This window comes from Schistocerca gregaria, chromosome 2 (assembly GCF_023897955.1).
Source record: "Schistocerca gregaria isolate iqSchGreg1 chromosome 2, iqSchGreg1.2, whole genome shotgun sequence".
Taxonomy (NCBI): domain Eukaryota; kingdom Metazoa; phylum Arthropoda; class Insecta; order Orthoptera; family Acrididae; genus Schistocerca; species Schistocerca gregaria.
The window spans coordinates 794,737,685-794,762,395 of NC_064921.1; positions in this window are offsets into that span (position 1 = coordinate 794,737,685).

A 24,711-nucleotide genomic window follows, 5' to 3' on the forward strand; every position below is an offset into this window, starting at 1 on the left:
TTGGGCATTCCGACCATTGCTTCATAGTACATTTATTCTTTCATGAAGTCTGTTGTAAGTACTCCACTACAGTTCAAAAGGAACAGTTGCAAGACTACAATGGTCTTGCACTTTGTTTTGAAAGTTTACAGGCGAGTGCAATTTTGAACCCTGACAGCAGTAGCTTTCACCTGGAAGCCTTCCACTTGTCTACCTCGTCATGTGTCTGCTAAATTAAATCTGTCCTCTGACAGTCGTCACTATTGGCAACCTGCGTTGGTGGTTATCACTTTTAAGCAAACATTGAATGCTGAGAGAAATTAATAAAATGGTGGCCCTATTGTACTCTCTTAGTGTTGGTAATTAATATATCAACACAGGTTCAATCTTTTATAAAAAGTCAGGAGTTTATTAATCACAAAATAGGACAAACAACACAAGTTAAGTTAGATGAGAAATAAACCATGAACTGTTGGCTACACAAATGTAAGCAACAAATAATTGTCACTCCACTGGGTGGCGTCTGAATGCCAAAGACTAAGGTTTATCTGTAATCTGTTTATCCCGGCTCAAAACATGGATAATGCATGTGAAATTATCTAACGCTGAAAAGACTTTGATGGATTTATTCTACTCAGAAGTTACACTACATTGATGGAGCTGACAACAAGTGGTGAGACAGTTATTCTGTTTGCCCTAAAAAGACAGAGCCTTTCTTGACGCACAGCACTGTGTTAGATGACAGTCGTGGAGCAAAGCTCGGCAGAGTAGTGATGTGTGGCGCCAGTAATTCGTAGGCACGAAATATGCAGAGTCATAGGCAGATGATCTGCCATATGGATCTGTGATGGAGCACTGAATTGCCAGTAGTTTCAAACGTGTGACACTCCCAATTGCCAGTCATACAATGGACCAATTTCGCTCACTTATATGGCAGTGTGCACAAGAAGATGAAACATTAAGGCAGCAGACATTATACAAATGAGATTGTCCTCAGCACAGTGAGTTGTCTAACATGATTGAAGTCCAAACTGTTGGTGCAGCTAAGACTTCGCCACAGGCTCTCCAATCAAGACCAGTGGCAGTGAAAAGTCACACTCAGGACGAGTGTCCCAAGCGCAACCCACTCATAACAAGAGTCAACACAAATTTCCTCTTCAGGACGGGATCTGAGTCAGAAGAAACATTTAACACCTCGAAACCTTTCCATCAAAACTTGGTAAACTCGAAAAGTAACCAAAGCAACTGCCCCCACATGGATTTTGTGTCAATCACAAGCTCCACGAGCGTCATGTCTCCCCACTAGCTCGCCTGCTCAACCTCTTGACCAATCCTAACCAAAGCTGATGATACTCTTTTCCCTGCCAGAGACTTGTAAATTTATGCGCAGGGAGGAAAAGACATTATGCTCCAGAATTGTGCTTCCCACGACTACTGTAGGTGGTGAGTTTTGAGGATTTTTGTTCAGGTCTAAAGTGAACAGCACATTTATCACAGGGATCATTGTCTAAAGAGGCCAAACATTACAGCACGTCCTGTCAGGGACCTCACTTTAACTAAGAGAAGTGCCTTTGTGTTTGAAAATAGACCCATTTAGAGACGCCATAAATGTTGTGGGCCATCCTAAAATTCCTCCAAAGACCTGAGGCTCCACAAATGACTCAGCAGGCAGAGGGACGACACCACCTGATGGCTCCATTTATAGCGTCTGGTCCAAATGTGGAAACTCGTGGTTCTTTATGAGCGTTTACGACACTGTCAAAACGCCACGGCCGTGTGACTAATTTCTCTTCTGTGTCACTATTCCTCCTGGGGGCAGAAATGCCTAACAGGTAGACCAATGCAGGCTATTTTTCTCCTCTTTGACCAAAAACATTTGTCTGCACACTGGTGTGAGAAATTCTTCGGACCAGCATTATTTCCCCAGTAAGCGCTTGGAGATGTTCCTCTCCCTAGCAGCTGCATGTTGCTTCTGAGCCCCAAATGTCCACTGCGAGGCTTACTGCTATATGACCAAAGCACCTACTTGTTCTCAACTCCAGGAAATACTATTTGAAGGAGAGCTACTATAAAGCTCTTCAAGGCATTAACAATGCTGCCATTAACGCCTGCTCATGTTGATAACTTCCTGTCATCTCACAGAAAATATTGTCTGGGGAGTAAAAACAACATTAATGAATAGTTCTGAATATGAAAATAAGTGAGAGAGTGCCTTGTTCTGTCTCACGATGAGCATAATTGCAACACTAGAAGTTAGAATGACAATCATTACTTCAAATTAAGGTTATCTTTAGCACAAAAAGATGTGAACAATGCTGCACAAAAGTTTTTGATAATGTACCCAGTGGTACAGTTTGAAAACAAACTGAGAAAGTATGTCCTTGACAGCTCATTCAATTCCGTGGAAATTCCATTACTGTGATTTGTAAAAGGCGCTGGGTAGGTATTACGTATTCACATCTGTATAAATGTTTCTTCCCGTAAATAAAAAAGAATTCAGTATCTAACCGTGTGTAAAAAATCAAATTGCTATGTGAATGTAAAATGTCTCGTTCCGTATGGTGCAAAAAGATCCAGGCAACATAAAACTAAGTGACTAACAATCATATTGTTATGTTCATGCCATTATGCGAATAATACCATCTAGATTGTTACAAGAGCTTTTTTTTATTACATTAATCGATAGGTTTCTGCTACTCCAATCATCAAATTCAAAATCGAGAACTTGAGAAATGAAGTTCGGAGTTAGGAGCAGAAAAAGCTGCAAAGAATTAAGGGTTTGATTCTGATGACGACATGTGTCTAATGTAACAAACAAAATACCTTAAGTGAGCTGCATGGAGTTATTAGCATAAGTTCATAATTCTTGCAGATATGTAGAGGTACTTTATTTCCTTGATCGGAAAGTCTTGACCAATAATGACCCTTAGAGTTATGTGTGGAGGTAACATGTAAAACATAATCTTGAAATACTTCGGGCAGTTTTAATTTACAGTCAAACTTTGGGAGGCAGGAAAGGGTGTGGAGGGATTTGATGTGGAATGGACACACCTGCTGCTACTCGTGGGATTCAGCGTGGGATGATTGGGACAGGGAAAAATATTCGAAAATGAATAATATTTAATGTTAGACTTGGACTCTTAAGGCAAGGTAATATACTACTTCACTATAAATCAAGTTAAATTTTTCCAAACTGGCGTGAGATACATACCCTTTAATATAAAAATTCCATTGACAAAGAGCAACACAAGAAATTTATATCAAGAGTTACAAAAAAATAAAAATAAAAAATAGCAGTGCGAACTTTGCTAGGTTCCTTACCTCAAATCATGGCGGTGAATCAAGGAAGTACAGTACATACTGACGAAACTAAAATGAGGTCTAACATGGAAATTAAGCGTTTCCGGACACATGTCCATATAACATATTTTCTTTTCTTTGTGTGTGAGGAATGTTTCTCGAAAGTTTGGCCGTACCTTTTTGTAACACTCTACATAATCAATTGAAATGTATCGCCAACGAGTTACAAGGTTCCTTTGGAAGGCACACTGAAGTAGTGGGACAAAGTTCATACCAGTGCGTTTTGTTAGTGTGAGATGCCTACATCAGGGGCAGGTATGCACTCAGGGGCAAACCTATTGTTCTCCTTTGACTGGCAGGCCATTAACCTATTCTTCTCCTTTGATTTACAGGTCCTTAACCTATTGTTCTGCTGAAAGGATACTTCCTTTTGATTGAAAGGTCCTTAAACAATTGTTACCCTACCCCCTCCCACTCCTACCCTCCCTCAGCAAACCTCCAACTCACCCCCTCCCCTTCACTGCTACAGGTACACTTTCAGGTCTGAGTTATTGGATTACCTTCTCTTACTCTTATCAATATGATTGACTACTTAATTAAATTGATTAATTAATTAACCTCTCCCCTCTCGTAAACCCACTCCCTTCCCACCCTCCCTTCCAGTAATTGATGGGTCATTTGAAGGGAATTCGACTGCAGTGTATGGAATATTGTTTAAACGACTTAGGCAATGTATAGTACATTGTTTAATTATTTATAGCAGTGTATCAAATATAGTTTTTATATTTAGTTAAAAAATCGATTGCAATGTATGGAATATTGTTTAAACAATGTAGACAATGTGCGGAATATTGTTAATTTAAACAATTTAGGTGATTCAAGGCAGTGTATGGAATATAGTTTATTTATTTACTTAAGAAATTTTTCAGGGAATGGATCCCCCTCCCCAGCACCACATCCCGCCCCCCTTCTTCATCCTCTCCCACCCTTTACCTGGAAATTGGCGGCACTGCGGTAGAGAGGAAGGATCTCACGAAGGAAATTCAAGGGTATATTGTTTATTTATAAAAGAATCAGTTTGTGGGGGCTGGATTTCTCTCACTCATCGTTCTCTACTGTTTGGGAAGACGCAGATCTTGTAAAAAGTAATTACATCGATTGCTTACCTTTTTTAGTCTGATTGCGCAAGTGCTACCATTATTAAACACACACCACATATAATGCACACAATTAAAAATCTTTCGACCGCGAAGCTTGCACCGCCAGCCCTCCCCCCTCCACTGGACCGTACAGAATGCCACCGCTCACACTCCCAGGAGCCAGGATGCACCGGCGGCCCCCCATGAAGTGACAACGCGGCCAGCAATCGCCCAAACACGTGTCAGTTCGTGTCACTCGAGGATGAGGTGGCGGCATCTCTTTCATACATGGCACCTGAAAAATATCTATCGAAATAAGTCTTCACCTAGGCACTGTTGCTGGCGCGATGACGCATAGCTGTCTCTAGTACTGAGAGAGATGTTTGCGTAGCAGATCACCCTCAGTGAGATGTTTGCATAGCAGCTCACCCTCGCAGGAACAGTTAAAAGTTTGTCAGTGTTATACCAATGTCACATGTATATGTAAATAAAAACCAAGTCTTCCTTTCAGAAATCTTAAAGTGTCGCAGAAATAGTTAATGGTCGCTTTTGTTGGCGTAGGAGCTTTCGTGACGTCTCAGCTTATCTGCATGGAAATTCTTGTCCTAACAGGGCCTGTTTACGAAAATAGCCCAGAATAATTCCCATTGCATTCTTCCTGATGTTCCCTTCCTGGAGATCGTGACGTCCTGCTTTCAACATACATCTCAGAAATAGTAAACTTTCTCGCTGCTACAATCCTTCATCATGTTTGTGCATGCTCCCAAAACCTCCGTTAATCATAAAAGCGTTCTTGTTCTTTGGAAACAGGGCACTGCCTAAGCACAGACGTCAAAATCAGAACAATTACGCAAACAGAATTCGAAGCACTGTCCTACAGAAGAGAAAAATGTCTGGAATTTTCGGTGTCGTCCACCTAGTGGCCTGGAGATGTCCTAATGCCACAGTAGCAAATGAGTGGCGGCATTCACACCAGAGATGGATGGTCTGCTTTGACTTGTCTGTGAACACTTGCTTTCTAAGAACTTTCCATAGATACCTTGCCTCCATCTTCTTTGAATTACTTTGTAGAGGCTCCTATGCCCCATCAGGATGGACGTCTTGAAAATGAATGCAGCATTCTGGTTGAATCTTACTGAATTTACTCTCCAAATTACTGATGGTGCCGATGTGAGAGCACTGTCCGCCTCTTTTTTCTGCAGACGAGGCTTTCAGCGACAAAACTATTTTGTAAGGATCGCCATATTGCACTGACAGTAAAATCCCGCAAAAGTGTTCTACAGATCGTCAAATACATCCTGCGTACTCACCGTGCCACTGTGCAGAGCCGACGGAGGAAAGTGCCGCCATAAAACCAGCGCGGAAGCGCGTGTCTGGCATAGAGAGGCCTGCCGGCCATGGACGACCCCACACCCCGGAGGAATTGAGTGGGAGGAGTTTAAACGCTATCAATACTCCCAGCCCAAACACTCGTCGTATTGAATCTTATCAACTTTCCGCAAAGTATACATGCGACAGATGCGGTTCCGATGGCGAGTCAACGCGAACTTAATGTTAGTTGACTATTCACCTCTCCAGGGGGAGCCGTGAGCCAAATCGTCATAAGCCAGAAGCTTTCTCGGACTCTCGGAAGTGGTATACAAAGCACGTGCAAGCCCCAGCTAGGTGCAAATATGTCCAATGAGATGCTTTTTCCGGCCCCGACTTATTTGCTTGCTGTTGTGCTTTCTACGTCCATCTCCCGACTCACCAGTATATTGGGAACCAGGCACATATTTAGTAGTGTAACTACTATTAAATATTAGGATTACTGCTGCAATTTGACATCAGGCAATGTACTGGACATGTCTCCTCTTGACATCCGTGGTTCTGGATTGAATCTCAATATCTACAGCGCACATAATTTTTCACATAAAAAATCTTGCATTCCCCTTACGGCTGCATCTATACCTCCCTTACGATAGGACACACTATCTTTTTCTCTGGCCATGTCAGAACATAAACCACAGTAACTTACACTGCGACATATACGCATTTCAGACAAACAGTGCAGCGATCGTTTATATGTGAACAGCAACCGAAAATATTATGACATGTCCACATTCACACCAGCTACATTTATCGATTCTCTTCAGTTATAGGAAATTAACTGACGTTTATGTTTTCTAGTCAGCACTTTTGGGAGCTGCTGTATCCTGCCAAAAGTCTCTCGAACAAGTGTTATGAAACACAAGAGTCTGGTACTACTTGATAAACAAGAATGCACAAAGGGCGAAAGGGTTTGAAGGATATCACTAATATGGGTTGGTGTACTGTAATCAACATGTCGATAATGTGAGAAGAAAAACCCGAGGATACACCTAGGGTCCCGACGAGCTGACTTCTTTTTCACAGCCGGATTGCCCATCCTGTTAGCACACCACACCAGGTCCAGTTGAGCCCTTGAATTGCTATATCGTGCAGCTGTTTGCAAAATGAATATATCGCCCCTTGCATTAGGATATCTTCCTCAATGTGTTGAAATCACAATTCACCACGTCACTGCAACATACATTGCGTTTCTACAGAATGATCTGCCAACGTTGCTCGAAAATGTCCCACTGGAAACGCGTCGACGTATATGGTATCAGCATGATGGTGCACCTGTACATTCCGCAATTAACACTAGGCTGACCCTTGACAGGACGTTCGACGGGCGTTTCATAGGACGCGGTGGACGCATAAATTGGCCAGCCTGTTCTCCTGATCTTACACCTCTGGACTTCTTTCTGTGGGGTACGTTAAAGGAGAATGTGTAGTGTGATGTGCCTACAACCCCAGAGGATATGAAACAACGTATTGTGGCAGCCTACGGCGACATTACACCAGATGTACTGCGGCGTGTACGACGTTCATTACACCAGAGATTGCAATTGTGTGCAACAAATGATGGCCACCACATTGAACATCTATTGGCATGACATGTCGGGACACACACTATTCCACTCCGTAATTGAAAACGGAAACCACGTGTGTACGTGTACCTCACCCCTCATGGTAATGTACATGTGTGTCAGTGAAAAAGACCAATAAAAAGGTGTTAGCATGTGGACGTGATGTGCTGTTCCAGTGTCTTCTGTACCTAAGGTCCATCACCGTTCCCTCTGGATGCCTACGTAATTCGGTGCTCTCCGATACACACAATCGAGCAGCGGAGGAGTGGTACTCAAGCGTCAACTTTAGGTTACAATATCTACGGATGTAATTAACATTTTACAATGCAACAAACGGCACTGATTACGTATTTGTTTATATGTTCATATGTGCTAACAAAACTAACAGGGTTTAAAAAAAACGTAGGTTTGTCTTAAAAAAACATAATTTCGTGCATTTTTGCATGGTTTGTATTAAACAATTACACTAGCCCCTCTCCTCAAGTTCGGTCTGTGGAATCGGTTCGTCAGTATTTGATGTGGTTTACTAAATATATCCAGCGGTAATGTTAGGTGGCTCACCCTGTATACACTCCTGGAAATGGAAAAAAGAACACATTGACACCGGTGTGTCAGACCCACCATACTTGCTCCGGACACTGCGAGAGGGCTGTACAAGCAATGATCACACGCACGGCACAGCGGACACACCAGGAACCGCGGTGTTGGCCGTCGAATGGCGCTAGCTGCGCAGCATTTGTGCACCGCCGCCGTCAGTGTCAGCCAGTTTGCCATGGCATACGGAGCTCCATCGCAGTCTTTAACACTGGTAGCATGCCACGACAGCGTGGACGTGAACCGTATGTGCAGCTGACGGAGTTTGAGCAAGGGCGTATAGTGGGCATGCGGGAGGCCAGGTGGACGTACCGCCGAATTGCTCAACACGTGGGGCGTGAGGTCTCCACAGTACATCGATGTTGTCGCCAGTGGTCGCGGAAGGTGCACGTGCCCGTCGACCTGGGACCGAACCGCAGCGACGCACGGATGCACGCCAAGACCGTAGGATCCTACGCAGTGCCGTAGGGGACCGCACCGCCACTTCCCAGCAAATTAGGGACACTGTTGCTCCTGGGGTATCGGCGAGGACCATTCGCAACCGTCTCCATGAAGCTGGGCTACGGTCCCGCACACCGTTAGGCCGTTTTCCGCTCACGCCCCAACATCGTGCAGCCCGCCTCCAGTACGCCTAGAGTACGTTCATTCGGAGTTAAATTTCACGGGCGGAGCAGGTGGTTGGAGAAAACGGAAAACTGTTGTAGTCTAAGCGCATTTTTAAGTTCTCGTTGCTAAGCAACGTACCTGTTTAACACTTTGGAGCAGGAGTACGATCATTGCGGGAAGGATCTGTTATTTTAGCTGGTAAAACTGAGTTTGTTACGAAAAAACATAAGAGCCTGTTAGAGCGTCATACAAAGATTTTGTTTGCTACATACGTCGTGGCTGGGGTACCAGGAGCGACGAAGCCTATAAATCTAAACGAGTCCCTGAGCGTCAAGCTTCGCCGGCAAGTGCGCCACTAGCCGTTGTGCGGGACACCGCCGCCGCCGCCATCGCGGCGGCCTTCACAGCACCGCTCTGGCGCCCATGGGCTGCCCTCCCCAGGCTAGCGGCTCAGGGGTGCAGCAAGCAGGCTGCTCACAGAGGCGTGGTTCTGCAGCGCCTCCTCCTCTTCCTCCCCCATCCCGTCCTCGCTAATCACGTAAAGTACAGCACATACCCTGTCTACTTCACCAGTTCCATCGACTAGTTGTGACGGCTGGTGTGGCTGAGCGGTTCTAGGCGCTACAATCTGGAACGGCGCGACCGCTGCGGTCGCAGGTTCGAATCCTGGGTCGAGCATGGATATGTGTGATGTCCTTAGGTTAGTTACGTTTAAGTAGTCCTAAGTTATAGGGGACTGACGATCTCAGATATTAAGTCCCATATTGCTCAGAGCCATTTTTTGACTAGTGTTAGTTATAGTATTAGTAATAGAGAAGATCCTATGGCTAGTGGCAGTTCCCTCTCCCATCCTTTTAGTGAAGGACATCAGGTCAGTGACACCATACCGCAACTAGAATACTCGATGATTGCTGACGCCTTTGAGGAAAGAATCTCGTTTACAAGGATCGAGACCCGGCAGGAGGGTACCGCAAACCTGTTCGTTTTCTAAGGTTGTGCCTTCCTGTCGTGGAAGAAGAGCTCTTCAAAGTAGTCAATGATCCACGGTATCCCGCCGTTAAATACAGTGTGGTGCTCCGCATAGAACTGTCGCATCCTCCCAAAGTCAATTCTGGAATTGAGGAGACAAGTCTTCATTATCTCTGGGGGGGAAATGGCGTGGTAACGTGTGGCATGTCAATAGCCGAGTGGTTTTGTAGATCCATCTTCAGTGCTGTACTGGCCCAGTTTTCAGAGATGGAAGTCAGAGGATCGGCTAAAGCACTCACCCGAATACTATACCTAGGCATCCATACACATGTCTATGATCTGGTAAATGTAGGGTCTAGGTATATCAAGCTCCCTCAGATACAGCTAATAAGCAGGCATGCATTAAAATCGAAAATAGAAAGGATCAGGCTTGTTGTGCATGGTCAATCCTGTCTTTTGATAGAAATTACACAGAAGTTCCACAGCCCACATATTGATATGGTAGATACCTTGACATCATATGTGTTTTAACTTTGATGGTATCAAGTTCCTCGTCAATATCCAGGACATGCCTAAATTTGAGGCACAGAATACTGGAATATCGGTTCATTTTTATGGCCTGGAGAAGAATAGCAAGTCAGATGAGCAAGACAAGCATATTGTTGTTGGGCCCCTCCATTATCCAGAATTTTCCAGTGAGCGTGAGCTACATGTAAACATGCTGCTCGTCTCTGAAGCTGATAGTTATCACTATGCGTGGATCAAAAACATGTCCCGACTCCTTCTCCCAACTATCAGTTAATCATAGTGTAAAACATATTTGCTTATTTCTCTTTGGACAAGTTATTAATAGCGCATCTAGTAGACTGTGCTTCCAAGGACTTAGTATCTGTTATTATGCGCCGGCCGAGGTGGTCTCTTGGTTCTAGGCGCGCAGTCCGGAACCGTGCGACTGCTACGGCCGCAGGTTCGAATCCTGCCTCGGGCATGGATGTGTGTGATGTCCTTAGGTTAGTCAGGTTTAAGTAGTTCTAAGTTCTAGGCGACTGATAACCACAGCAGTTGAGTCCCATAGTGCTCAGAGCCATTTGAACCATTTTTTTGTTATTATGCCTACGGAGGAAAACAAATTTGTAAAGTTCAAGAATGCTCACCACCAGGACCGATTCCCATTTGAAGTGTATCCTGACTTTGAATGCCTCTTCACTCCTGTGACCTTCTGTGAAGGTGACCCTATAGCCTCACATACCACCTTTACAGAAAACATATACCATATGCGGCAGCATACCAAATTGTATCGTCCAATGAGTCCCGTCTTAACCTTATGTCGAGAATAATCCTGGGGTTTGGCTGCTCACTGAGCTCAAAAACTTTCATGTGAGGTTGATAAGCTTTAGAGCGACAACGTTCCCATGACCAAATTGAAGGAGAATGAAGATTTGTGTAATAACGCAGTTGATTGTCATATTTGCGGGCTGCCGTTAAACAGAAAAGTGGAAACTCCTCGTAGAACCACTGTCAGCTTACAGGGAAGTTCCGTGGCACAATTCACAATGTGTGCAATTTGAAGTACCACCTACCAAGGCACATACCCGTTTTCTTCCATAATTTAAGCAGGTATGACACTAAATTTCTAATTGAGCACTTGGCTGCTTTTAGCTTGGAGAAAGATCAGGTCAATGTCCTACCTGAGAGCATCGAGAAATAAATTTCATTTTCCAAATGAATGACGCCAAGAATTATGCTCCACTTCCGTGATAGACTACGTTTTATGCAGGCGACACTCTAGAAACTCATTGTAACTCTGCCTTGGGAGGATGTGCGTCTCACTCCAGCTGCATTTCCCAACGAGGAAAAGTTTCAACTTGTGACTAGGAAGGGGTTTTTCCCATATGAGTAGGTGGATAGCATGGCGAAACTCAACGAAACCAGGCTACCCACCATAACTGAATTCTCCATCAACCTTACAGGCGATGCCATAGCATGCAGAGTATGAACATGCCATGAATGTCTGGCAAGAATTCAGTATTTCCACTTTAGGGGAGAACGCACTGCTTTACATTCACACAGACGTGCGCTTGCTTGCCGACGTTTTCGATAAATTCTAGAGTCTATGCATGACCACATATTCTCTGAATCCCGCCTTCCATTACATGGCACCCGGGCTGTATTGGGATGCAATGCTCAAGAAAACGAAGTGCACCATTGAATTATTGAATATGCTGACATGCTTCTTTTCTTTGAGCAGGGGATCAGTGGGGGACTTTGCCAGTGTGTCCATAGGCACGCCAATGCTAATAACCCATGGATGGGTGACAGGTTCAGTGCATCCCTTGATGTGAGTTACACAATGTACCTGGACATAAATAACTTATACGGACGTGCCATGCAGCAGTCACTGCCGAATGGTGAGTTTCGATGGGTGCCCAAAGAGAAATGCAAGGTATTAGGTGAAAAATCGTGTGGGGTATGGCAGTTGATTCTGTTATAGGATATGTGGTGGAGGCAGAACTCATATACTGTATTAGTTTGCATGATGTGCATGCCGATTTACCGATGTGTCCAGAGCCACTAGTTCCGTGAGGAGGCTCCATGCCAAAACTGATGACAATGCTGAGGGATAAGAAGAGACAGATTATTCACTATTGTAATCTCCAGCAGTCTCTCAGCTTGGGTATGAACCTGGTTAGAATCATCCATGCTATCTCCTTCAAGCAGTCCCCCTGGTTGAAGGAGTGTATTGATTTGAATACGAGACAGAGAGCTTCCGTGGCGTGTGACTTTGAGAAGCATTTTTACAAATTAATGAATAATTCAACTTTAAGTAAAACATTGGAAAATTTGAAAGAAGGACGTGAAATTTTGATTAGAACTGTATGGGATGGGCGTTATGGCATAAGAAAATGCATTGCCAGACCAAATTTTAAGTGGTTCACCATACTCGATAAGAACTTTGTTGCTATGGAGATGACGAAGACTGCAGTAGAGTTTACGAAATTTATTTATGTGGGGATGTGCCTACTAGACCTATCTATACTCCACATGTACCGCTTTCATTATGATTTTTTTGAAGTCTCATTTTGCAGATCATAAATTACTTTATATGAATGCAGGTAGCTTCGTCTATCAGGTGAAGAACTGCGATCCATACAAAGTAATGATGTACCACGGTAATGAATTCGACATGTCCTCATACATGACTGACAATCCTTATCGTATTATTTCACAGAACAAGAAGGTTATCGGTCTTATGAAGGACAGGGTGAATGGATTGCCGATTGTGGAGTTTGTAGTTTTACTCTCAATACTGTACGCGTATCGCAGACTGGAAGGTGCCTCCCAGAGGTGGGCTAAACGGGTGCGTCGTATGGCAAACAGAGCCCTCTCTATCGAAGACTATTTGTGGTGCCTGCGCAGTGGTGTTCGCGGTGCTACACCGCAGCCATTGCATATGGCACTGAAGGCAGTATTCGATCGAGAGGACACCAGGTGTACACTGTGCTGCAGTGCAATATCGCCCTGTCGCCTCAAGACGATAAAAGGGTCATTGGTGATGTATGAAAAAGGGAGGATACAAAAGAAAGAAAAAGAAAAAAAGTGTGTGTGTATATATATGCAAACCATGTGAGTGGAAAAAAAAAATTAATAAAGCATAAACAAAAAATATTAAAAAGCATAAACAGAAAAAATATCTGTATATTTATTCATGTATTCATACAAAACGTAAGTGCATCATATATATATATATATATATATATATATATATATATATATATATATATATATATAATGTGCATCTTGTGAATAGAATAGTTTTTAAGTTTTTCACCAGCCGCTAGCCATCCAAGTCAGAATAGTTTTTAAGTGTATATTTAACTACATAGCTCACAGTCCATCAGAATTGTTACTGTAAAAGCCTTTGCTCTGGGGCTGTTGAAATTAGATTCTAAGCATGCACAGTCCATCAGAATTATTGTAAAAGCTATATTCCTGGGGCTGTGGAATTTAGTTGTAGTAAAGAAAGTATCTTTGCATTAACTTTAAGCGTAGATTTATAAAACAAATTCTTGACCAGTGTTACTGTTGTAGCATGTAGGTTAAAAATATATGTGCATTGGAAGAGTAGAGTCAAATTGTACATCAAGAATTATATTGTAATCTCAAGAACTATATTGTATCGGTGTGAACTGAATAAACGAAGAAAAAAAATTCATCATACGACTTTGTTGTTATTTACAAAAGACCTGTCTCCTACTGCATTATATATAAAGGCCTTGCAGGTCACAAATGGCTTAAGTTTTGCTGAAGATGAATGCTATTAAAGAGGTGTAGCTTAAGATGGAAGATAACAAAATATATAGAATGGTTGCATGGAGTTACGCATATCGTGCAGCACGAATTTGGTTATGGGAACAGGGGGACGTGGCTGTGTCTGCTTCTAAAGACATGCCTACAATTATATCTCCTGCGCTTGAAAAAATCCACATACATAGCGTGTGGTTAAAACTAAGCACTGTTAAAGCTGAAACAGAAAAAAAACACAGACTTTGTGAGATAAAAATTCACTTATTTCTCATGCGACTTAAAATAAATAATTTTATTGTTTCATAAGCAGACACAGCAACACTATTTTCACACATCTTCTTGTTCTTCTTGAGACAATGGAGAGCAGGACCCCCACAGAATTACAGGTCTTGAATATTGACGATTCAACACATCTATGAGATCTTCTACTTCCCCTTAACGTAGACGTTAGTCAAATAATCGAAGCCACGTCACCGTATCTTTATAGGCTATGCCAGTATCATACCAGTGAATTCCATGAGAGACATGGGTTACCACTTTGCACGCTCACGTGTCTTAGAATACTTCACATACCTAAAAGACCTCGGTGGTGCAATGTTTAATGATAATGTCTCTATTACTCCTGCATCTTCTGAGCGCACTACGAATACAGCATCTTTAAATATGATGTGTCTACTCTCATCATCATAGAAAGCATGAAGTAAAGAAATAAGCCATTAAAAACTAACAGTGTCTTAGGTGGCTACGCAACACACGGTATTATTATTGATCTTTTCAGCTATATCCCCAATACAATAAATTTTAGTTGATAGTGGACCATCAGTGTGATATAGCGCATTGGTCACAGTGCATAAAGCGGGGCTCATACTTTGAAATATGGCGGGTGGCAAATAAAATACGTATCACATAGTAGTGGTACCAGTTGTGTAGGCAACATGTAGTAATCAAAACCCTTCACCTGGCGACGATTCTTTCTCAGTTTCACATAAAAATCCAAGAGCACATTACACATATTTCTTGATTTCACCCATTCAAACACGCTGTAAGCAGTAACATTCTCACTTCCCACAAATCCATAGTCCACAAGAGTAATCCTTGTAACATATTAAGGACGTAAGAGCTATGGAATATTTCTTTTATGTGTGGCTACAGCTCTGTTGTTGAACAAGCAGAGTTGCGCAATCACTATCTCCCTTTAATAGCGGTAACTAAAGCTTGACCATACTTCGCACACTACACTCACTACCACCCCTCAGAACTAAGTTATTACCTTATTCACAGGCATCCAGCACAAACTTGAAGTTGAATAACTGAATGACAATGGATTCATAGGGATTACTCAGTTACATGAAGCTAGTGCGCTCAGAGAGACAAACAAAAGTTTATTGCACACTTGTAATTAAGCAGTCTTTGCAATCAGGTCTATAGGAGGTTTCTACATGGCATGATAATCCTTTCTGAAAATTCAGCTCCCGACACACGATATTGGATCCAAACGTGGCTGTATCACTAAGTCAGGTTTTCTCTCACATGTAACAAACAAAATCTTTGTATGACGCTCTAACAAGCTCTTTTGTTTTTTTCGTAAGAAACTCAATCTTGCCAGCTGAAATAACAGATCCCTCTCGCGGTGATTCTACTCCTGCTCCAAAGTGTGGAACAGGTACAGTGCATAGCAACATGAACCTAAAAATGCGCTTAGGCTACAACAGTTTTGCGGTTTCTCAACCCACCTATTCCGTCCGTGAAAATTAACTCCGAATGAACGTACTCTGGTATATTTTGCACTCATAATGATTTTTTAGTCAGTGGAAAATTGAGTGATCTGGGTGGTGGAAGCTATGCTAGGAACGCACTGACACAAACCGGAATTGACAGTCTGAATATAGAAGGTGGTCCATTGATAGTGAGCGGGCCAAATACCTCACGAAATAAACATCAAACGAAAAAAAAACTACAAAGAACGAAACTCGTCTAGCTTAAAAGGGGAAACCATATGGTGCTATGCTTGGCCCGCTAGATGGCTCTGCCATAGGTCAAACGGATATGAACTGCGTTTTTTTTTTAAATAGGAACCCCAATTTTTATTACATATTCGTGTAGTACGTAAAGAAATATAAATGTTGTAGTTGGACCACTTTTTTCGCTTTGTGATAGATGGCGCTGTAGTAGTCACAAACATATGGCTCACAATTTTTGGCCAGCAGTTGGTGACAGGTAGGTTTTTTTAATTAAAATACAGAACTTAAGTACCTTTGAACATTTTATTTCGGTTGTTCCAATGTGATACATGTACCTTTGTGTACATACCATTTCTGAGAACTCAGACTGTTACAGCGTGATTACCTGTAAATACCACATTAATGCAATAAATGCTCAAAATGCTTTCCGTTTTTTTTCCGTTACTTCTGAAAACCATTTACAAAAGCCCACAGATGTGACGAAGCAGCGAAAATAAAATTGTGCCAGGCCAGTTCGGATAAATTGCATAGCCTGCAAATGTCCTTGACCGAGTGCATGTATGACTATGCTTCCGCAACAACATGTAAGCACATAGTAATTCTTGACATACTAAATTTGCTTGATTTAGACACTCATGCATCAAAACCTATGGACCAGAACACAATGAAGGACCTAAAGAAATAAATTACTTACTTAAAAAGCAACATTCTTACGAAAGCAGACAAATGTAATAGTTCGGTTCTCATGGACAAAAGTGATTATGTTGAGAAAGTTAAACAATTCCTCACACCACATTCCTCATATCGTTACCAAAGATCCTACGAAAACCTTCAAAGAAGACATGAAAAACTAAATCAAGCTCTGCGAAAGCATAATACCTGAATATAGGGCTACGTATTTGATCAAAATGAACCCAGTAGCTCCTAAACTGCGTTTACAACCTTCACAAGTTAGAAGCGCTTGACGTAAACAGACATTTAGCTCAAAATCCCAAGCTGGTTCTAAATTATAAAATTTGGCAGAGTACATACAAAAGGAAAGCCAACCTTTGCGACGTCTTGTGACAACCTACGCCACACCAACCTACAAAATTACCAAAGAATTACATTCTGCATCAAAATCAATAAAAAATTTAAATCGAAGTTTGGAACTGTAAATTCACTGGACTTCGTTAAAATAGTTAAAGATCTCCGTATTCCACATAGTGCAGTACTAGTATCTTTTGGTTATAGCAGCAGCTTGTTTACTAACATACAAGTCAAAGAATGCCTCGATATTTTGACACAGCTACTATACAGCGCAGGTGTCAACCCTGTAGTAGTAGAAGACATAAAACTATGGACACTGACATGTTTACAACAAAATTATTTTCAGTTTGTACTCTATACAAACAGCTAGATGGCTTGGCAAAGAGGTCTCCCCTTAGCCCTCTTTCAGCAGCAATCTTCATGGACCATTCCGAAAAACAGTTGCTACATAACGAGCCTCTCAGTGATAATACCAAATATTGGAACAGATATGTAGACGATGGGCTGAGCCTGCTGACTGGAGCCAATAGATAATTGAACAAATTCATGGAACAACTCACAACACAAAAACATACATTTCACAATGGAAATTGGTGAAAAATCCATTAATTTCTTAGACCTTAGAATAGATATCAGTAAAAACACAGAATTTCAAAATTGACAGAAAACCTACCACAACAGACATGGTAACACGGTAATACCCTTAAGTGCACAACACCAAGTATCATACAAAAACGCTGCCTTCCATATAATAGTACACCGTTTTAAATCCGTAGCAATGTCAAAACAGAAGTTTCAGACATAGTTAGACACCATTAAAACTACTGCATCAAACAATGGGTATACCTCTGAATTAATTGACAAAATTTTACACAAAAAAAGAAGAAAATGTTGCCCCATGTGTGTGCCCCCTCTGCAGCAATAGCCATAACTAGAACCAACTGGTGTATTATCAACACATTTAGGAAAGGTATCCATCAATTGACCAGAACCCTCAAATCCTGCAATTACAATACTTCGTTTTATAAAAGAGACTCTACAGTACATGGCCTTTTCAACAACAAGGAAAAAATAGATTTACTAAGTAACAGCGGTGTTTACGAAATCACTTGCTATGACTGCAACAAACTTTATATTGGTCAGACAGGCAGGGCCATAACAACTAGGCTGACTCAACACAAATGCAGCTGGAGATTAGATAAGTCAGTCTCTACCTTTGACAGATTCCAAGTCCACACAGAAATATTACATATAGCCAACAAAGGAATAAAGCTAAATGAGTTAGGAGCACTTGATGTAAACAGACATTTAGCTCAAAATCCCCAGCTGGTTCTAAATGATAAAATATAGCAGAGTACATACCCACTTTTAAGCTTTGCGTGATTCAGTCAACCGGCTACACACCCACAAACCGCCACAATGACACATACTGCTCCGTAATTCGTATTTATTACCTTAGTTGCGCCACAAATTTAAACAATATATCATGTTATAGTTTAAAATTGTGTATTTTAGCCATGCATTGGAAATGTAACTGCGCGAAGTGTTTGACAGAGCACTGAAAGACCTAAGTCGAAACAAGGCCCCGGGAGTAGACAACATTCCATTAGAACTACTGATAGCCTTGGGAGAGCCAGCCCTGACAAAACTCTACCATCTGGTGAACAAGATGCATGACACAGGCGAAATACCCTCAGACTTCAAGAAGAATATAATAATTACAATCCCAAAGAAAGCAGGAATTGACAGATGTGAAATTTACTGAACTATCAGTTTAATAAGACAGAGCTGCAAAATAATAACGCGAATTCTTTACAGACGAATGGAAAAACTAGTAGAAGCCGACCTCGGGGAAGATCAGTTTGGATTCCGTAGAAATGTTGGAACACGTGAAACAATACTGACCCTACGACTTATCTTAGAAAATAGATTAAGGGAAGGCAAACCTACGTTTCTAGCATTTGTAGACTAAGAGAAAGATTTTGACAATGTTGACTGGAATACTCTATTTCGAATTCTGAAGATGGCAGGGGTAAAATACAGGGAGCGAAAGGCTATTTACAATTGGTACAGAAACCAGGTGGCAGTTATAAGAGTAGTGGGGCATGAAAGGGAAACAGTAATTGGGAAGGGAGTGAGACAGGGTTGTAGCCTACTGGTTTGATGCGGGCCGCCACGAATTCCTTTCCTGTGCTAACCTCTACATCTCAGAGTAGCACTTGCAACCTACGTCCTCAATTGTTTGCTTGGCGTATTCCAATCTCTGTCTTCCTCTACAGTTTTTGCCCTCTACAGCTCCCTCTAGTACCATGGAAGTCATTGCCTCATGTCTTAGCAGATGTCCTATCATCCTGTCCCTTCTCCTTATCAGTGTTTTATCCAATCTGTATATTGAATAAGCAGAAAAAGAAACAAAAGGAAAATTCGGAGTAGGAATTAAAATCCATGGAGAAGATACAAAAACTGTGAGGTTCATCCATCGGTGAACCATAAAGTTTTTGTATCTTCTCCATAGATTTTCATTTTGTCAGAAACAGCAAAGGACCTGGGAGACCAGCTGAACGGAATGGTCTGTGTCTTGAAAGGAGGATAAGATGATTATCAACAAAAGCGAAACGAAGATATTGGAATGTAGTCGAATTAAGTCGGGTGATGATGAGGGAAGTAGATTAGGAAATGAGTTTTGCTATTTGGGGAACAAAATAACTGATGATGATCGAAGTAGAGAGGATATAAAATGTAAACTGGCTATGGCAAGGAAAGCGCTTCTGAAGAGGAGAAATTTGTTAATATCGAGTATAGACTTAAGTGTCAGGAAGTCGTTTCTGAAAGTATTTGTGTGGACTGTAGCCATGTATGGCAGTAAAACGTGTAGGATAAATAGTTTAGACAAGAAGAGAATAGAAGCTTTCGAAATGTGGTACTACAGAAGAATGCTGAAGATGGGTAGATCACATAAGTAATGAGGAGGTATTGAATAGAACTGGGGAGAAGAGAAATTTATGGCACAACTTCACTAAAAGAAGGGATCGGTTGGTAGGACATATTCTTAAGCATCAAGGGATCACCAGTTTAGTACTGGAGGGCAGCGCGGAGAATAAAAATCGTAGAGGGAAACCAAGAGATGAATACACTAAAGAGATTCAGAAGGATGTAGGTTGCTGTAGGTACTGGGAGATGAAGAAGCTTGCACATGATAGAGTAGCATGGAGAGCTGCATCAAACCAGCCTCTGGACTGAAGACCACAACAAACAACAAAAACCATGTAGTGTGTATAACATTACTCATTGTCTAAAAATAGTATTTTCAATGTAAAACATGATTGCCCCGCAACATAAGTTACTAGTGATCAGTGAAATAGCTCTCACCCAATGTCACGACCACATAACCTATGACATTATAACCATATAACTCGTAATACTGCAAGATTATGTATTTTAATTATTGTGTGCAACACTGTGCACTGCTCAGAGTTTAGTTTACAATGTAAAAAACATGTTTTGAAAAACATAAATGAAGAGAGCTTAGTTTAACAGTTTCTCAACCAAACTAAGACTTAAGTAAATTTAGTACACTACTGACCATTAAAATTGCTACACCACGAAGATGACGAGCTACAGACGCGAAATTTAACCGACAGGAAGAAGGTGCTGTGATATGCAAATGATAAGCTTTTCAGAGCATTCACACAAGGCTGGCGCCTTTGGCGACACCTACAACGTGCTGACATGAGGAAAGTTTCCAACCGATTTCTTATACACAAACAGCAGTTGACCGGCGTTGCTTGGTGAAACATTGTTGTGATGCCTCGTGTAAGGAGGAGAAATGCGTACCATCACGTTTACGACTTTGATAAAGGTCGGATTGTACCCTATCGCGATTACGGTTTATCGTATCGTGAAATTGCTGCTCGCGTTGGTCGAGATCCAATGACTGTCAGCACGAATCAGTTGTTCTTGATATGAGGCTGTGAAACATACTAGCACGCTGGCTAAGGCTTACTACGTTAGTAAATGATTATTGAACGTTAACTGCTAATGCTATTTCTTTATCACACAAGGAGCAGCTAAAGCCTCATGACAAAGCGTTGGAGGAAGGTACGCGCAAAAAGTCACAAGAAACCCATTTCATGTAAGTAACCCTTCTAATCCTGGTGTTAAGTAAATTGTGGAAATTACATTCATAGATCAGTATAGACATTCTATACTCTCATCTCTGCATTGCTCATAGAATCGCGGTTTCTTAATATCATTGTACACGGCGCATTCTCAGATCTTAAGTACCGGCCCTTATGCCGAAGTCTTCACGACAATATTGTGGAAATGGAAGAGGATGTAGATGAAGATGAAATGGGAGATACGATACTGCTTGAAGAGTTTGACAGGCCACTGAAAGACCTGAGTCGAAACAAGACCCCGGGAGTAGATAATATTCCATTAGAACTACTGACGGCCTTGGGAGAGAGAGTCCTGACAAAACTCTACCATCAGGTAAGCAAGTTGTATGAGAAAGGCGAAATAGCCCCAGACATCAAGAAGATTATAATAATTCCAATCCCAAAGAAAGCAGGTGTTGACATATGTGAAAATTACCGAACCATCAGTTTAATAAGTCACAGCTGCAAAATACTAACGCGAATTCTTTATAGACGAATGGAAAAACTGGTAGAAGCAGACCTCGGGGAAGATCAGTTTGTATTCCGCAGACATGTTGGAACACGTGAGGCAATACTGACCCTACGACATACCTTAGAAGAAAGATTAAGGAAAGGCAAACCTACGTTTCTAACATTTGTAGACTTAGACAAAGCTTTTGACAATGTTGACTGGAAAACTCTCTTTCAAATTCTAAAGGTGGTAGGCGTCAAATATAGAGAGCGAAAGGCTATTTACAATTGGTACAGAAACCAGATGACAGTTATAAGAGTCGAGGGGCACGAAAGGGAAGCAGTTGTTGGGAAGGGAGTGAGTCAGAGTTGTAGCCTCTCCCCAAAGCCATTCAATCTGTATATTGGAACAGTAAAGGAAACAAAAAAAAAATTCAGAGTAGGTATTAAAATCCATGGAGAAGATATAAAAACTTTGAGGTACACCGATGACATTGCAATTGTGTCAGAGACAGCAAATGACTTGGAAGAGCAGTTGAACGGAATGAACAGTGTCTTGAAAGGAGGATATACGATGAACATCAACAAAAGCAAAACGAGGATAATGAAATGTAGTCGAATTAAGTCGGGCGATGCTGAGGGAATTAGAATGCGAAATGAGACGCTCAAAATAGTAAATGAGTTTTGCTATTTGGGGAGAAAAATAACTAATGATAGTCGAAGTAGAGAGGATACAAAATTTAGACTGTAAAGGCAAGGAAAGCGTTTCTGAAAAAGAGAAATCTGTTAACATCGAGTATATATTTAAGTTAAAAAATGGTTCAAATGGCTGTGAGCACTATGGGACATAACATCTATGGTCATCAGTCCCCTAGAACTTATAACTACTTAAACCTAACTAACCTAAGGACATCACACAACAACCAGTCATCACGAGGCAGAGGTACTCTTCCAGTACAACACTCGTGGCTGCCGCATCGCGGTCGAGAAGTGGGGCTGAGGCAGCTTCAGTTAAGGTTTTAAAATATGACGACACTTGGTGTATTTGTATTTTTAGTTTGACAATGTCCATTATGGACAAACATTGTTGTTGTTGTTGTTGTTCTAGTCTTCAGTCCTGAGACTGGTTTGATGCAGCTCTCCATACTACTCTGTCCTGTGCAAGCCTCTTCATCTCCCAGTACCTACTGCAACCTACATCCTTCTGAATCTGCTTAGTTTATTCATCTCTTGGTCTCCCTCTACGATTTTTACCCTCCACGCTGCCCTCCAATGCTAAATTTGTGACCCCTTGATGCCTCAAAACATGTCCTACCAACCGATCCCTTCTTCTAGTCAAGTTGTGCCACAAACTTCTCTTCTCCCCAATCCTATTCAATACCTCCTCATTAGTTACGTGATCTATCCACCTTATCTTCAGCATTCTTCTGTAACACTACATTTTGAAATCTTCTATTATCTTCTTGTTCAAACTAGTTATCGTCCATGTTTCACTTCCATACATGGCTACACTCCATACAAATACTTTCAGAAACGACTTCCTGATACTTAAATCTATACTCGATGTTAACAAATTTCTCTTCTTTAGAAACGCTTTCATTGCCATTGCCAGTCTAGATTTTATATCCTCTCTACTTCGACCATCATCTGTTATTTTACTTCCTAAATAGCAAAACTCCTTTACTACTTTAAGTGTCTCATTTCCTAATCTAATTCCCTCAGCATCACCCGATTTAATTTGACTACATTCCATTATCCTCGTTTTGCTTTTGTTGGTGTTCATCTTATACCCTCCTTTCAAGACACTTTCCATTCCATTCAACTACACTTCCAGGTCCTTTGCTCTCTCTGACAGAATTACAATATCAACGGCGAACCTCAAAGTTTTTACTTCTTCTCCATGAATTTTAATACCTACTCCGAATTTTTCTCTTGTTTCCTTTACTGCTTGCTCAATATAAAAAATTGAATAACATCGGGGAGAGACTACAACCCTGTCTCACTCCTCTCCCAACCACTGCTTCCCTTTCATGCCCCTCCACTCTTATGACTGCCATCTGGTTTCTGTACAAATTGTAAATAGCCTTTCGCTCCCTGTACTTTACCCCTGCCACCTTCAGGATTTGAAAGAGAGTATTCCAGTCAACAGTGTCCAAAGCTTTCTCCAAGTCTACAAATGCTAGAAACGTAGGTTTCCCTTAACTTAATCTTTCTTTTAACAAACATTAGTTATTCTGACAAACATTAGTAAGTGTAATTCTGAAGAAGGTTGGGTTATCCCAATTGAAACCTAGGTAAATCTAGGTAACTCCGCAACTGAGGCTGTTAATTCTGAATTTAATATTTATACAGTTGCTGACAGGGCCGCGAAATGTTGAAAGTATCATTTCTGAAAGTATTGGTATGGAGTGTAGCCATGTATGGAAGTTAAACATGGACGATAAATAGTTTGGACAAGAAGAGAATAGAAGCTTTCGAAATTTGGCGCTACAGAAGAGTGCTGAAGATTAGATGGGTAGATCCCATTACAAATGAGGAGGTACTGAATAGAATTGGGGGGATGAGGAGTTTGTGGCACAGCTTGACAAGACGAAGGGACCGGTTGGTAGGACATGTTCTGAGGCATCAGGGGATCACAAATTTAGCATTGGGGGGCAACGTGGAGGATAAAAATAGTAGAGGGAGACCAAGAGATGAATACACTAAGCAGATTCAAAAGGATAAAGGTTGCAGTACGTACTGGGAGATGAGGAAGCTTGCACAGGATAGAGTAGCATGGAGAGCTGCATCAAACCAGTCTCTGGACTGAAGACCACAACAATAACAACAACAACAGGCCGAACTGTGCAGTACGGCCTCTCCTTGCTGACCGAAGTGGTCGGCACAAATCACTTTGCTCTGCGCGTATTTCTGACGGTACTCGACGGCGCACGAAGCGCTTCATCTGAACGATGTTATTTTAACGTTATTAAAGTCGTTATTGAAATGAAATTGGAAATGAGTGGATGATAGTTTAGTAGGTAGAGAATAGCTAGTACGATTGTATCTGATTAAATGTGATTAAATCCGAAAAATATTAGTAAATGAAAATCAGAGATTAGACGCTCTTGATCAAGTGTAATCCTTCCATCTACTGTTGTGGCAGCTAATTAGATAATCCGATAACTGAATTGGCACAAGTTCGCATAGAATCGGTACCTTCGGCACTATCTGCTATCTGCACCTTCTTATGTCATTATCAGCTAAGGCAATCTCAACTAGACGTGAGATACAAAGCGAGAAGTGACCT